Source organism: Globicephala melas, chromosome 4 (assembly GCF_963455315.2).
Source record: "Globicephala melas chromosome 4, mGloMel1.2, whole genome shotgun sequence".
Lineage (NCBI taxonomy): Eukaryota > Metazoa > Chordata > Mammalia > Artiodactyla > Delphinidae > Globicephala > Globicephala melas.
The window spans coordinates 20,436,231-20,448,832 of record NC_083317.1 but is presented as its reverse complement, the minus strand read 5'-3'; the positions used below and the strand labels follow the sequence as shown (position 1 = coordinate 20,448,832).

General features: G+C 35.4%; 1 pseudogene; it reads right to left on the bottom strand.

The window, feature by feature from the left end:
• LOC115864271 (small ribosomal subunit protein uS5 pseudogene) overlaps nt 1-12,602 on the bottom strand; it is a 41,026-nt pseudogene that overhangs the window by 4,138 nt on the left and 24,286 nt on the right.

Genomic DNA, 12,602 nt, shown 5'->3' with positions numbered 1-12,602 from the left:
TCTGTGTTCCTCTAAGGAATAAACTGCATGAGAACAGAAACATTGTTTTGATCTCCAATCAAGCTGCAGTGCTCACAAGAGGACCTGTCTCATAATTAACACTCGAAAAATATTTTCATGAGAAGGAATTAATAATTTATTTAGAAGTTACCTCAGGTTAAATCTGGTTGCATTTATTCTATCATACTTTCAAATTATTCCATAGATCAAGATAGGCTAGGTCAAGCTGCAATAATTAGCGTTAGGATTTTAATGACTTAACGAAAGCTTTTTTGTTTGTTTGTTTGATGTAGGCTGTTTCAGTCATATAACTCCTTCATATCAACTTGTGCTCCACAATTATCAAGTATGGAGAAAAATAAGGTATATCAGTGATACTCATATTTCATTGACAAAGCAAATCACATAATTCCAAAGGAGCATGAAAGGCTAAGCTGTCTGGAGAAAAGGAAACATGATTATTAACATCTAATACTAATGAACATAAATTTGACAGTTTGTTTAATATTTGTGATTTCTTGGGGAAAGAAATGGTCTTTTTTTTTTCTTTTTTTAATTTGTCCAATTGACCTTACATATAATAATCATTCAACTATCTCTCTTTTTTTCTTTTTTTTTTTAAATTAACTTTAATTCTTATCATCTTCTCCCAGGTTTTTTTTTTTTTTTTTTTTTTTTTTTTTTTTTTTTTTTTTTTTTTTTTTGCGGTATGTGGGCCTCTCACTGTTGTGAGCTCTCCCGTTGCGGAGCACAGGCTCTGGACGCACCGGCTCAGCGGCCATGGCTCACAGGCCCAGCTGCTCTGCACCATGTGGGATCCTCCCGGACCGGGGCATGAACCCGTGTCCCCTGCATCGGCAGGCAGACTCTCAACCACTGCGCCACCAGGGAAGCCCATTCTCCCAGGTTTTGAAGCTGGTGTTTGCAACTAAAGGTAGAATTATGAAAGCCTTCAAATAATGTCCTTAAAGACATATAGGATATATGAGTGGATTTGCTTAATCCACAGCAAAAATCATGGTTCTCAATAATATAATAAAAGTTAAGATAGTGAAGGAAACTTCTCATGGCTCAGTGAATAATATGATGGAATGATAAAACAACTACATGGTCAGTTTCCTGGTCACTAACATGTTTTTAGTGTTAGGATGTCGAAAGATATTATGTCAAGGAAAGGAAGGCTTTGTGATTTAAAAAAGGTAGGAAAATTCAAGTTTAAACAAAGTAAATTAAAAATTAACATATTTATTAACTGTTGGACTTCTTAAAATTCCCATTATGCTAAATGTGTCCTATGAATTTTCTGAAAGATATTTAATATATGGTATCTGCTAAAGTATTTGAAGGCAGGTATAGTTTTGGTCAAAAAAAAAAAAGGGGGCCAAAAACAAAGGTTTGTAGTACAGGAAGTATATTTGGAATGTCATCACAAAAAACAGGATTGAGGGACAGGGAATAAGAGAAAAACATTACAAGTATTGATCTTGGCTGACCTTGGCCTGCAGCAGCTTGAGGCAGGTTTTCAGTTCCCAGCCAGAGACTGAAGTCAGGCCAAGGTGGTGAGAGTGCTAAATCCTAGCTACTAGACCACCAGGAACCAGTGGCCACTGACGAGGCCCTGGCCCATCAGCTGTGTAGAAATGAAATTCCACATAGAGATGGGAAATAAGTGAAACAAGTAAAGTGTTTATTAGAAGGAGAAAGGGTACCTGTGGATAGACACATGGATGGACTCAGAGAGAGAGGGTCGTGCCCTCACGGTACTTTGAATCATTTATATGGGCCATTTCTTCAGGGTTTCCTTTGGCCAATCATCTTGCTTTGCCTGGTTCTGAGTCTGTATTTGGTTTGTCTCAGGGTCCTCTCATGTATGCATGTGCATCTCTTAGTCAAGATGGATTCCAACAAACGGGCCTATGGATAGTTGACGTCACTTACTATGGGGTGGCACCCCTTCCCTTTTTGAGCTCCAAGGAGCCTTTCTGTGCATGTGTAGTCGGAAAGCTCTCCTTGACCTCGAGAATGAAAAATGTGTGGTCTCTTATTTGGACAGGGCTTAGCTCCTCCTCCTCTTCATCTTGGAGTTTCTGTCCATAGGGGACAAAGTGCAGCTGTTCAGCCTGGGACCCATCTATCTCCTACCTCAAGATGAGTTACTGCATTGGTCACTGCAAAGGTTGACTAGCATTAGATCTTACCTGTGACCTCTTGAAGAGCCTTATGGAATGCCTCTTAGAACTGGTTACCTGCAGCATTGAAGGGGGAAGATTTATCCACCCAACATCTATTCCTAAGAGGTCAATGATGGATCCATGAGGGTTAATTACTTTCATGTCTGGGTTCACATGTTTGAATGTTAGGTTGGTTTCTAACAAGGATGTCGATGTCAATTTCTTAGGTTAGAAAAGTCTCTTGAGATGGAGGAGATTGGTTCAAGATGGCAGAGTAGAAGGACGTGAGCTCACTCCCTCTTGCAAGAGCACTACAATCACAACTAATTGCTGAGCAATCATCAACAAGGAAACACTGGAACTCACCAGAAAAGATACTCCATATCCAAAGACAAAGGAAAAGCTTCAATTAAATGGTAGGAGGAGTGCAATCACAATAAAATAAAATCCCATGACCACTGGGTGGATGACTTACAAACTGGAGAATACTTATACCTCAGAAGTCCACCGATTAGAGTGAAGGTTCTGAACCACAAGTCAGGCTTCCCAACCTGGGGGTCCAGCAACAGGAGGAGCAATTCCTAGAGAATCAGATTTTGAAAGCTAGCGGTATTTGATTGCAGGACTTTGACAGGACTGGAGGAAATAGAGACTCCACTCTTGGAGGGCACACACAAAGTAGTGTGCACATCAGGACCCAGGAGAGGGAAACAGTGACCCCATAGGAGCCTGAACCAGACCTAACTGCTAGTGTTGGAGGGTCTCCTGCAGAGGCGGGGGTGGTGGTGGTTGTGGCTCACTGTGGGGACAAGCACACTAGTAGCAGAAGTTCTGTGAAGTACTCCTTGGTGTGAGCTCTCCCAGTGTCTACCATTAGCCCCTTCAAAGAATTGGGTAAACTCCAGTGCAGGGTCATCTCAGACCAAACAACCAAGAAGGATGGAACACAGCCTCACCCATCAGCAAACAAGCAGATTAAAGTTTTACTGAGCTCTGCCAACCAGAGCAACACCCAGCTTTACCCACCCTCAGTCCCTCCCATAAGAAAGCTTGCACAAGCCTCTTAGATAGCCTCATCCACCAGAGGGCATAAGCAAGAAAAACTACAATCCTGCATCCTGTGGAACAAAAAACAAATTCACAGAAAGACAGACAAAATGAAAAGGCAGAGGACTATTTACCAGATGAAGGAACAAGATAAAACCCCAGAAAAACAACTAAATGAAGTGGAGATAAGCAACCTTCCAGAAAAAGAATTCAGAATAATTATAATGAAGATGATCAAGGACCTCAGACAAAGAATGGAGGCAAAGATGAAGAAGATGCAGGAAATGTTTAACAAAGACCTAGAAGACTTATAGAAAAAACACCTACAAGAATTAAAGAACAAACAAACAGAGATGAACAATACAATAACTGAAATGAAAAATACACTAGAAGGAATCAATAGCAGAATAACTGAGGCAGAAGAATGGATAGTGACCCGGAAGACAGAATGGTGGAATTCACCTCCACAGTACAGAATAAAGAAAAAATAATGAAAAGAAATGAAGACAGCCTCAGAGATCACTGGGACAATATTAAACACACCAACATTTGCATTATAGGGGTCCCAGAAGGAGAAGAGGGAGAGAAAGGACCTGAGAAAATATTTGTAGAGATTATAGTTGAAAACTTCCCAAACATGGGAAAGGAAATAGCCACCCAACTCCAGGAAGTGCAGAGAGTCCCAAGCAGGATAAACCCAAGAAGAAACATGCTGAGACACAAAGTAATCAAATTAAAGAAAATTAAAGACACAGAAAAAATATTGAAAGCAGCAAGGGAAAAATGACAAATAATATAAAAGTGAATTCCCATAAGGGTAACAGCTGATTTCTCAGCAGAAACTCTACAAGCTAGAAGGGAGTGGCACAATATATTTAAAGTGATGAAAGGGAAGAACCTACAACCAAGATTACTCTACCTGGCAAGAATCTCATTCAGATTCGATAGGGACATCAAAAGTGTTACAGACAAGCAAAATCTAAGAGAATTCAGCACCACCAAACCAACTTTACAACAAATGCTAAAGGAATTTCTCCAAGTGGGAAACAGAAGAGAAAAAAGAACCTACAAAAACAAACCACAAATAATTAAGAATATGGTAACAGGAACATACATATCAATAATGACCTTAAATGTGAATGGATTAAATGGTCCAACCAAAGGACACAGCCTTGCTGAATGGATACAAAAACAAACAAACAAACAAAAAACCCATAGATATGCTGTCTACAAGAGACCCATTTCAGACCTAGGGACATATACAGACTGAAAGTGAGGGAATGGAAAAAGATATTCTATAAAAATGGAAATCAAAAGAAAGCTGGAGTAGCAATACTCATATCAGCTAAAATAGACTTTAAAATAAAGAATGTTACAAGAGACAAGAAGGACACTACATAATGATCAAGGGATCAATCCAAGAAGAAGATATAGCAAATATATATATATATATATATATACACACACACACACACACACACACACACACACACACAACATAGGACACTTCAATACATTATGCACATATTAACAGTTATAAAAGAGGAAATTGACAGTACCACAATTATAGTGGGGGACTTTAACACCTCACTTACACCAATGGACAGATCATCCAGACTGAAAATTAATAAGGAAACACAAGCTTTAAATGACACAATAGACCAGATAGATTTAATTGATATTTATAGGGCATTCCATCCAAAAACAGCAGATTACATTTTTTTCTCAAGAGCACATGGAGCATTCTCCAGGATAGATCACATCTTGGGTCACAAATCAAGCCTCAGTAAATTTAAGAAAATTGAAATCATATCAAGCATCTTTTCTGACCACAACACTATGAGTTTAGAAACAAATTACAGGGAAAATTGTAAAAAGCAAAAAGACATGGAAACTAAACAATACAATACTAAATAAACAAGAGATCACTGAAGAAATCAAAGACGAAATCAAAAAATACCTGGAGACAAAAGGCAATGAAAACACGACAATCCAAAATCTATGGGATGCAGGAAAAGCAGTTCTAAGACAGAAGTTTATAGCAATACAATCCTATCTCAAGAAATAAGAAAAAGCTCAAAGAAGCAATGTAACCTTACACCTAAAGGAACTAGAGAAAGAGAACAAACAAAACCCAAAGTTAGTAGAAGGAAAGAAATCATAAAGATCAGAACAGAAATAAATGAAATAGAAACAAATAAAAGAGTAGCAAAGATCAATAAAACTGAAAGGTGGTTCTTTGAGAAGGTAAACAAGATTGATAAACCTTTAGCCAAACTCAAAAAAAAAAAAAAAGGGAGAGGACTCAAATCAATAAAACTAGAAATGAAAAAGGAGAAGTTACAATGGACACAGTAGAAATACAAAGCATCCTAAGAGACTACTGCAAGCAACTCTATGCCAATAAAGTGGACAACCTGGAAGAAATGGACAAATTCTTAGAAAGGTATAATCTTCCAAGACTGAACCAGGAAGAAATAGAAAATATGAACAGACCAATCACAAATAATGAAATTGAAACTGTGAGTCAAAATTTTCCAACAAACAAAAGTCCAGGACCAGATGGCTTCACACGTGAATTCTATCTAACATTTAGAGAAGCACTAACAGCCATCCTCCTCAAACTCTTCCAAAAAATTGCAGATGAAGGTACACTCCCAAACTCATTCTAAGAGGCCACCATCACCCTGATACCAAAACCAGACAGAGACACTAAAAAAAGGAAAAGTACAGACCAATATCACTGACGAATATAGATGCAAAAATCCTCAACAAAATACTAGCAAACAGAAACCAAAAGCACATTAAAAGGATCATACACCATGATCAAGTGGGATTTACCCTGGGATGCAGGGATTATACAATATATGCAAATCAATCAAAGTGATACAAACATATTAACAAATTGAGAATAAAATATGCACACATATTTAGGATAAAAACTCTCCAGAAAGTGGGAGTAGAGAGAACCTACCTCAACATAATAAAGGCCATATATGACAAACACAGCAAATATCATTCTCAATGGTGACAAATGGAAAGCATTTCCTCAAAGATCAGGAAGAAGACAAGGATGTCCACTCTCACCACTATTATTCAACATAGTTTTGGAAGTCTTAGCCACAACAATCAGAGAGGAAAAAGAAATAAAAGTAATACAAATTGGAAAAGAAGAAGTAAAACTTTCACTGTTTGCAGATGACATGATACTATATAGAGAGAAGCCTAAAGATGCCACCAGAAAAATACTAGAGCTAATCAATGAATTTGGTAAAGTAGCAAGATACAAAATTAATACACAGAAATCTCATGCATTCCTATACACTAACAATAAAATATCAAAAAGAGAAATTAAGGAATAACTACATTCACCAGTGCATCAAAAAGAATAAAATGCCTAGGAATAAACCTACCTAAGGAGGTAAAAGCCCTGTACTCAGAAAACTATAAAACACTGCTGAAAGCAATCAAAGATGACACAAACAGATGGAAAGATATATCATGTTGTTTGGTTGGAAGAATAAATATTGTGAAAATGACTATACTACCCAAAGCAATCTACAGATTCAATGCAATACCTATTAAATTACCAAAGGAATTTTTTTACAGAACTAGAACAAAAAAATATTAAACTTTGTATGGAGACACAAAAGACCCTGAATATCCAAAGCGATCTTGAGGGAAAAAAAGGAGCTGGAGGAATTAGACTCCCTGATGTCAGACTATACTACAAAGCTACAGTAATCAAGACAATATGGTACTGGCACAAAAACAGAAATATAGATCAATGGAACAGGATAGACAACCCAGAGATAAACCAATGCACATATGGTCAACTAATCTATGACAAAGGAGGCACAGATATACAATGGAGAAAAGACATTCTCTTCAAAAAGTGGTGCTAGGAAAACTGGACAGCTACATGTAAAAGAATGAAATTAAAACACTCTCTAACACCAAACACAAAAATAAACTCAAAATGGATTAAAGACCTAAATGTAAGACCAGACACTACAAAACTCTTAGAGGAAACATAGGAAGAACACTCTTTGACATAAATCACAGCAAGATCTTTTATGACCCACCTCCTAGGGTAATGGAAATAAAAACTAAAATAAACAAATGGAACCTAAGGAAACTTAAGTTTTTGCACAGCAAAGGGAACTATAAACAAGATGGAAAGGCAATCCTCAGAATGGGAGAAAATATTTGCAAATGAATCAACCAACAAAGGATTAATCTCCAAAATATATAAACAGCTCATGCAGCTCAACATTAAAGAAACAAACAACCCAATCCCAAAATGGCAGAAGACCTAAATGAGAAGAAGACATATGTCTCCAAAGAAGACATACAGATGGCCGAGAAGCACATGAAAAGCTGCTCAACATCACTAATTATTAGAGAAATGCAAATCAAAACTACAATGAGGTATCACCTCACACCAGTTAGAATGGGCATCATCAGAAAATCTACAAACAACAAATGCTGGAGAGGGTGTGGAGAAAAGGCAACCCTCTTGCACTGTTGGTGAGAATGTAAACTGATACAGCCACTATGGAGAACAGTATGGAGTTTCCTTTAAAAAATAAAATTACCATATAACCTAGCAATCCCACTACTGGGCCTATACCCAGAGAAAACTATAATTCAAAAATACACATGCAGCCCAATGTTCATTGCAGCACTATTTACAATAGCCAGGTCATGGAAGCCACCTAAATGCCCATTGACAGATGAATGGATAAAGAAGCCGTGGTACATATACACAATGGAATATTACTCAGCCATAAAAAGGAATGAAGTTGGGTCATTTGTACGGACGTGGATGGACCTAGAGACTGTCATACCAAGTGAAGTACGTCAGAAAGAGAAAAACAAACATCGTATATTAATATGTATATATGGAATCTAGAAAAATGGTACAGATGAACTGGTTTTGCAAGGTAGAAATAGAGGCACAGTTGTAGAGAGCAAATATATGAACACCAAGGGGGAAATTGACATGTGGGTATTGTAGTGGTGGGATGGGTTGGGAGATTGGGGTTGACATTTATACACTGATATGTATAAAATAGATAATTAATAATAACCTGCTGTATAAAAAATAAATAAAATAAAATTGAAAAAAAAAAGTCCCTTGGTAGGAAATAAAGGCAAAAGGCCTAGGTAGGTTTAAGTGAAACCTTGTAATATGAACTAGTGCAAACTTGGACAGTCTGTTCATAAGCAACTGCTACATCAGAAGCTAGAATAAGAGTTGCAACCCAAATTTTTTTCATGTATTTAAGTGTATTTAAAACATTGAAGGATAAGTTCAGGAAGCAAATTATAAGTTTTACAAAAATGTATATAATAGACCTTACTATTGATGATTCTTCGTAATATTAGCAAGAATAAAATATATATATAAAGGAAGCTCTAATCTAGCCTCTAAGAACTCTTAATTGACACATAAATTTTAAGAGCCATCACAGTGTAAGATGCCAAAATTGTAGTTATTTAAATATATGTGTATGCATACACACACACACACACGTGTGTATATATATGCATACACATATTTATCTCTTACAAATAATCTTATTTTTCATTTTCAAATTTGTATACCAAGTTCTTACTTTTCTCATTTAGAACACATTCATGGAATGTAATGGAAGTATTATTGCTTTCATAGGCTTAATGTCTGCAACTCAATTAAAAGCAAAACTACAGAACAGCCATTTAGCAATACAATAATTCTCAAGTTATTGTACACAGTGATAAATATCCACTGAGCAAACAGTATACAAGGACATTGTTTCCACAAATATAATTGGAAACGAACAACAGGAAAAACAATTTAGAAATGAGAGAGAATAAAAAAAAACTAAAAGATTAGCTTTCAATACTCTAGAACTCCCAGGATTTGTTTTTTCATGTTTTCATGACCTTTCTTACAGGATCTCAATGTAAAGTCTGGAGTGTAAAAAGATAATAGCTATAATGATATGTCTCATACATTTCATTAAAAATGTGTTTTTAGTTTTTTTTTTCTTTTTAGTTTTTTAAGGAACCTCCATACTGTTCTCCATAGTGGCTGTATCAATTTACATTCCCACCAACAGTGCAAGAGGGTTCTCTTTTCTCCACACCCTCTCCAGCATTTGTTGTTTGTAGATTTTCTGATGATGCCCATTCTAACTGGTGTAAGGTGATACCTCATTGTAGTTTTGATTTGCATTTCTCTAATAATTAATGATGTTGAGCAGCTTTTCATGTGCTTCTTGGACATCTGTATGTCTTCTTTGGAGAAATGTCTACTTAGGTCTTCTGCCCATTTTTGGATTGGGTTGTTGTTTTTCTAATGTTGAGCTGCATGAGCTGTTTATATATTTTGGAGATTAATCCTTTGTCAGTTGATTCATTTGCAAATATTTTCTCCCATTCTGAGGATTGTCTTTCCATCTTGTTTATAGTTTCCTTTGCTGTGCAAAAATTTTAAGTTTCCTTAGGTCCCATTTGTTTATTTTAGTTTTTATTTCCATTACTCTAGGAGGTAGGTCATAAAAGATCTTGCTGTGATTTATATCAAAGAGTGTTCTTCCTATGTTTCCTCTAAGTGTTTTATAGTGTCTGGTCTTACATTCATGTCTCTAATCCATTTTGAGTTTATTTTTGTGTTTGGTGTAGAGAGTGTTTTAATTTCATTCTTTTACATGTAGCTGTCCAGTTTTCCCAGCACCACTTATTGAAGAGCCTGTCTTTTCTCCATTGTATAACCGTGCCTCCTTTGTCATAGATTAGTTGGCCATATGACCCAGCAATCCCACTACTGAGCATATACCAGAGAAAACCATAATTCAAAAAGACACATGTACCCCAATGTTCATTGCAGCACTATTTACAATAGCCAAGTCATGAAAGTAACTTAAATGTCCATTGACAGATGAATGGATAAAGAAGCTGTGGTACATATATAAAATGGAATATTACTCAGCCATAAAAAGGAATGAAATTGGGTCATTTGTACAGACGTGGATGGACCTAGAGACTGAATTGAATTATGGTCATACCAAGTGAAGTAAGTCATAAAGAGAAAAACGGATATTGTATTTTAACACATATATGTGGAATCTAAAAAAATGGTACAGATGAACTGGTTCACAAGGAAGAAATAGAGACACAGATGTAGAGAATAAACATATGGACACCAAGGGAGGAAAGCAGGTGCAAGATAATGGGACGAATTGGGAGATTTGGATTGACAGATATACACTGATATGTATAAGATAGATAACTGATAAGAACCTGCTGTATAAAAAATAAATTAATAGAATAAAATTTTAAAAAAAAGAAAAAAATATGTGGTTTCTTACATTTTTGGATTATATTTCCCCAACCATCTGATTGAAATATTGTTTTCACAGCAAACTCTGGAATTGAATCTGGCTTCAGCTTTATGGAAAATAACACACAAATATCATGAATTGATTATACAGCCTTGATAACTTTTATCTAAGTGTTCAGTTCCTTCAGTGATGAATGAACAGTAACAAGTATTGCCATTTGTAGGGAACTATGGAATTTTCCAATGAAGAGTACATGTCAGATAAAGATACCTTAACTTTCAGAAGGATACTGGCTCAAATACCTTCTTGTACAGGTAGCAACGGAGAATATTTTAAATCAAATATTCTTTTTGTCTATATTATCTGCTCATGAGCTTTAACCAAGTGCTATTCATTTACATTTAACCCCAACATCAAATATAGGTTATATGTTAATCCAAGAGCAATATATATGATTTGGTCAAAGACATTTCAATGCTGTTGCATTCCATAATCATTCATTACTATATATGGAACTAAACCCAATTACACTGACACCAAAAATGCAGAATCTAACATTCAAATTAAAAAAAAAAACATCTAAAAGTATTTCTCACTATAGTGGTTAATTTTATATTTCAACTTGGCTAGGCTATTGTGCCTATTTGTTTGCTAAAGCACCAGTCTAGATGCTGCTGTGAAGCTAGTTTTTTTAGATGTGATTAACATTTTAAAAATTAGACTTTTAGTAAAGCAAATTAACCTCCATAATGACTATTATCAGTTGAAGACCTTACTAGAAAATATTAAGGTCCCCCAAAAAGGAATAAAATCTGCCTCCAGACTGTCTTTAGGTTCAAGACTACAACAATTCTTTCCAGCACTTTTAGACCTGTGGCCTGCCCTGAAAATTTTGGACACTTCCACCCCTACAATTTCATAAGCCAATTCTTTAAAGTAAATGCATATGTTTTTCTGGAGAAAAATTGGAGGTTAAGACTTCAACATGTGAATTTGTGGGAGAGGGGTGGAACTTGAACATTCAGCTCATAACAGGAACCCTCAGTATATGCACCAATACTTAGACATAATTTGATCACATTTGAATGATTAATTCTATCAAAAATTTCTCGCCAACATTCTTTTATTTTTCTTTGTGGACACCTGGGGCAGTGAGGCATTTTGGGTTATTTCAATTTTTCAAATTCCATTTTAATTTGTTTGTTGACTTTTGATTATATCTTTTAGTATACTATTGTAATGGTTGTTTCTGGTATTGAAATATACTTACCAAATTTTATATAGGTCACTTGTTTAACATTTTACAAATGTTATAATAAAAGAAAGAAATAAAATAAAGAAAGAAAAATAAAATAAAATAAAATAAATAAAAGAAAGAATAAAAGATAAATAAATAAAAGAATATTAAATAAATAATTTAAATAAATAGATAAATAAAAGAAAGAAACCTAAAAATTTCCATAAGTCTTCTTACTCTCCCAGCAGTGCCATATTAGGGAACTTTTCACTTTCATCTGTTTTGCTGAAAGCCATTTTGATATGAAGTCTTACTTGATTTGCTGGCTATTAACTAGCTAGCCAGTAGTTAAAATTTTCCTTTCTACTGAATAGAAATTATTTTTTAAAATTACTCTATATATTGAATACATGCCAATTGTGTTTAACTCTTTTCTCCCTGCATATAAAGTACTTTGAGATCATAATCCATGGCATATTTTATTTTTAATCACTTTAGTTTGTAGGAATTGGCAAGCAGAATAAACTGAAAATTATGTGTCCAAAACTTGGAAAGTAAAAGGTATTAGACAGCTATGATATAAGTTTAAGAAAGTGGAAACTCAGGAGTAAGGACACATAGTCCAGCCCTAGAAGATAAAATCATATTTTGCTATATTTACTATTTTAAAACCATTTTAGCAAGAGGGTCTTAGCATTGGTTGCTAACGTCCCTATCAGTGGGAGAATGGCAGAATGGAAAATACCAGAGCAGAGTTCCTCAGATATCTTGTTTAAGGAGCAAAGTGTTGAATACTGGAAAAACCACTGTAGGGTT